This window comes from Ceratotherium simum, chromosome 2 (genome assembly GCF_057802395.1).
Source record: "Ceratotherium simum simum isolate JZ-2026a chromosome 2, ASM5780239v1, whole genome shotgun sequence".
Taxonomy (NCBI): Eukaryota; Metazoa; Chordata; class Mammalia; order Perissodactyla; family Rhinocerotidae; genus Ceratotherium; species Ceratotherium simum.
The window spans coordinates 37,833,968-37,838,888 of NC_141901.1; the positions used below are offsets into that span (position 1 = coordinate 37,833,968).

Consider the following 4,921-nt stretch of genomic DNA (forward strand, 5'->3'; position numbering starts at 1 on the left):
AATGCACAGTTCAAGTGTGCTAGGATTTCAGACAAGGCAGAGACTGCTTTCACTTATAAATCAGAGAAGCCCCTCTGGAGGAAGTGACTTCTGAAATAGACCTGATGACTCATTAATATGTGAATATGGGGAGGTTGCTAGGACCTGATCTATTCATAGTTATAATTTGAGTTTTAAAATCCAAGAACCCAGGTCAGAACAACAAATCCTGCAAAATTACATTTACTTTATATTGACGTCTGATCATGAAGCAGAAATAAACAATAACAAAAGTTGTATAAGGAGAGTTGAAACGACATCATCACTGTCTTGAATTTAGGTACATTCTGGGCAGGGATTACATTCCGAAGGGAGAAGAGTTCTTGTAAATTCACTGTGTATCCTAATAAGAACAGAGATGGAAGTCACTCTGCATGAGGTGGAGGTGAGAAGTGAGGAGTAAGAAGGAAGGGGACTGGGAAGAGGGGAACTGAGGAGAAAGAAAACAAAAAAAACGTGGGAAGAGAAGTGGAGAGTCGGGAAAAGAGCAGGAAAGATAGATACAAAGAACTCACCAGCGCTTCCTAAGCCAAAATGCAAGACCTGTCAGAAGTACCAGGGGCACTATTACTGCCAAGAAGATCAAGCCCATGGAGTTGTGACGTCCTGTGGATTTGGGAGCAAACAAGGGTGTCATTTCAAATCCACCCATTTTACTACATTTCCCTGGTCTTCCTTTGTTCATTTGAGTGTCTACCTCACCAATTTCCTTTCTTCCTGTTTCTTGTCTCATCCCTCTTCAGAGATGAATCCTTCATCTAACCCTCAATATTTTCCTCCACCAGCAGGTCCTTCATTTTCCACTTTTCTATTTCTTGGATAATTTGCTTTTATTTCCTTTGACTTTGAAGTCCCTAGAATCCCAAATTTTTCATCTGACTCTTCTGCTCTACTTGAGGACCACCTACTCCCATTCCCAGCTTGGACCCCAGTTCTTTCTTACCCCAGTAGAGGATGATGTCCTGGCCTCCTAGACTGCTGTGTCTCACCTGGCAAGACAGGCCAGCTGCCTCAACAGCTTCCACATCCAATGACATCCGAAGATACCATGTCCCATCAGCATTGGGCAAGATGTCACCTCACTGAGTGCCCAGATGCTTCCGCTCAACTTGCATCCACATCACCAAAATAGGCTTTGGGTGGAAGCCAGAGACGTGACAAACCAGCATCAGACGGCCAGGGCCAGGACTAGGACCAGTGGACAGCCAGGCCTCTGGCCTTACTGCAAAGGACACAGTATGAGGTTTCTAACACAGACATAGAGGTTCAGATCTTCACATCAGTTTAGATAGACACATCTTTCTCACCTCTAGGAATTGGGCATCCATTATTCCCTCTCCCTCTTGCCTCCTTCATAGGAAGGGGATGATGGAAAGGTCTGATTTTAGAGAAGACTTGGGGGTAGGGTGCACGACTGACCTTGTCGCTGGAGATCTGCCTTCCCTGCATCAAGAAGTCCCAAGAGGAAACGTGGACAGGTGTCACTGAGGAACCTCTGTACTATTTCCAGGCTGACTTTATCCAAATTGAATAGTCTGCAGGCATGCTGAGCCCTACTTCCACCCTCTGGAGATGGCAACCATGAATTGTTCTGCATGCTCATGTAATCTGATCCTTGATAAGCAAATCGCACGAAGCCAACTGAGGCTTCCCTGAGATGCAGCTCACAGCCTCCTACCAACTGTACCTCAAAGGGATCTGAGGAAGAAAGGTTGTGAATTAGATGAAAGAGAAAGTAAAAAGGATAAAATGAAACAAGTGGAATAAAAAACAATAGAAGTAGAAAGGAGAAGTTGAGGAGTTTTGAGGGAATGGAAGCAAATTTGGTTTGATCAGAAGGTCAGTGAAAGGGGAACTGGAGGTAGCTGGACATGGAGGAAGAGACAAATAACATGAGGAAGGGGCCAAGTTGTTTAAAGAAGGCAACATAAATGATGTGGGCAAGAGAATAAGGTAAGATTGAATGTTAAAGTGTTGGTGTTATAATAATCTAGCATGGAAGGAATGCAGTAGGTTGCAATGAATGTATTGACAGAGATTGCTGAAGAGATAGAATGGGGGAGAAAAATCACACTTTAAGGAGTCAATCAAAGAGTGAGGAAGCTGAGACTATCTGGTTGGGGGACAGGGAAAGGGGTGGTCACAGGAAACCACTAATGTAAGTTACTAAGGCACAAGCCTGCAGTCAATAAGGGAGGAGTTTGTAACCCAAGACTTGAAGCTTTTGAAGAATCAAGATCTGGATTATATTCCCTGTCCAAAAGTGTGTAATTGCAATTTTATGATGAGGGGAGGTAAGGCTCAGAAGTGAGTGGAAGCTGTTTCTTAGAGGAATAAGAAATGCATTGAGACACACACGTACCTCCCACCCATACCCCCACTCCCCATGGAGGGAACTGAACTCACATTCAAGCTGCCGTTGACTGGCATGGGTTTGAAATGCCCGACGAATTCCAATGGAGAACATAAGGAATAATTTTTCCAGTTCCATCAGCTCCTCATTGCTGAAGTTGCCTTTGGACCAGGGCCACAGGAAAATAAAAGCACCAGAGTTGCTCTCCCACCCATGAGTCTGCAACTCACCCAACCAACCTGAGCCCAGATTTTGTACCCAGGATTTGTTGTAAAAGGATGAGATCTGGATGATTTGGAAGGAGACTGGCTCCTGGAAGTCTGTGGCAAAAATAACAGATAAATGCAGACAAAATAAGGCAATGGGAAGGAGAGAGAATGAAGAAAGAAAGGTGCCAGAGAGGGGAAACTCAGAATCTGAAGGAAACAGAAGTCACCGTTATCTCTGGATAACGAGATAACGGGATAACGATATCTGCCTACCCCAAGGCCTCATGCTTTATACCCAACCTTCGGAAGAACACAGGGACCTGGTCAGGAATACTCAGAATGGAAAGAGGCCGACACTCTCACCCTCAGGGTATATGCTGGGGAAACCCCACCACACACACACACACACACACACACACACACACACACACACCCTCTTGCACCCAACTGGGCAGTTGCCAGATTCTTACCATCTTTACTGTCAGCACCTGGGAGGAGAACCACTAACAATGGAAGTTGCAGGAACAGCATTTCATTTGCAGATGTTATTTCTTTCTCTCAGAATAGTTGGTCCTTGATTTTTGTTCTAAACAAACATACCCCACAATACCTCTAGTCTGACTTCTTTCTCCTACCAACAGAAAAACTTTCCCTTTCATCACTGTCTGCAACGAAGAAAATCTACGCCTTCCGTAAACCTTAGACTACCTATTCAGACTTTCATTTCCTCTTTAGTTCTCTGGACTGCCTACTCAGACTCATTGCCCCTCCAGTTCTGACTCTCCTCTCTGGCTACCACCTGCTCTCTTTGTCACGAGTTTCCATCCTGTTCACCTCCCCCCAGTTCCACAAAACTGTGGAACAAGTTTTGTGTAGCATGGAAAAGTCACTTTACCTCTAAGGCCTTTTTTTTCCTTACATACAATAAAAGCATAAGACTAAGTTGCTTCCCAGCACGCTACCTAATCTTCTCAAGTCCCTGCTCTTATCTGTCACTTTGTCCTTCTCTTGCCCTTTTGAATATTCCCCAAATATTCTCCTCCCCTGTCTCACTCCTACCCCAACTCATTCACTTCTCTGACTTCTCATTGACTGCTTTATTTGCTTTATCAGAATACACTATGATTATCCTGTGTAATAGTGTAAATTACCACCAATTCTCCATTATGCTTAGGGAAGAAGCAATAGCCATCATAAAGACCACAGGAACACTGAGATACAAAAAGAAAAGCCCCCTCTGTTTGGCTTGCATTGATATATAGTCACTCACCAAACAGTCACTTAACACCTGCTGGATCCAAGCATGTTGCTACATGACTATACAGTGGTTGACAATGTGATGACTTTATTCAAGGAGACTTTAGTCTACTTGAAAAGAAAAACACTTAAACAAAAAACTGTAAGTTTTGGTGCGCTGAGTTATCTTATAATGTATAGACTCTCTACACAAAAACAAGAATGCTTCAATAACAACTTCTGATGTGGCAACACTTTGCCGTCTCCATGTAAATTTCCTTCTTTCCCTTTGAAGGCCCAAACCACTACCCCCAACGTCCTCTTTTGTCTTTAACTGAAGATAGTATTTAAGGTGGTGGCTTTGGGCATTTTGATGAGTTATTCCATTTTCCTGGGTCCTTCTCATGTATACATCTTATTAAACTTTGTTTGATTTTCTCCTATTATCTTGTCTCATGTCAGTTTAATTCTTAGACCAGCCAAAAGAACCTAGAAGGGTAGGGGAAAATGTCTTCCTCCTCTACACTACTAAACACCAAGGGCTGTGCTAAACACTAGACTAGAAAGAATAGAAAGAAGCTCATACTGTAGAAAACAAAACATGTAACGAATCAAAAATGTAGAGTGTGATAATTCTCTTGTGGGAGATCCCACAGGGATTGAATGAGCCTCATTAAATCCATTGTATCTATATTACTTTCATGGCCTCATTCACTCAGCACCAGAATACTGGCTGCAGGAATCAGGTAAGAATGATTCAGTGAGACTATATATCCATGGGAAAATTTCAAGTGGCTTTTAATTCAGAAATTTATATAAATGTATGTATCTATGGGTATCAGAAAGGATGAAAACTGAACGTACATAATGAGCACCACATATAACATATACATCTTCTCTTGGACATACTGCTTAATAGTTCTCACCTCTTCTAGCAATCACTAGATAATAAAGAGAAATTAACACAACTGATAGGTACCTCTTCTTGGACCATTTGCATTTAATATTATTATTTTTTCTGCTTTATTTTCTCAGGGCCCTTGTTATCAGATAGAAAATAGGTGAAGACACTCTGCTATGTGTT

The 4,921-nt window shown here is 42.5% G+C and overlaps 1 pseudogene; it reads right to left on the reverse strand.

Moving 5' to 3' along the window:
• Positions 1-315: 315 nt before the first annotated feature.
• Positions 316-3,132, reverse strand: LOC101402855 (T-cell surface glycoprotein CD1a-like; annotated as a pseudogene).
• Between the last annotated feature and the right edge of the window lie 1,789 nt (positions 3,133-4,921).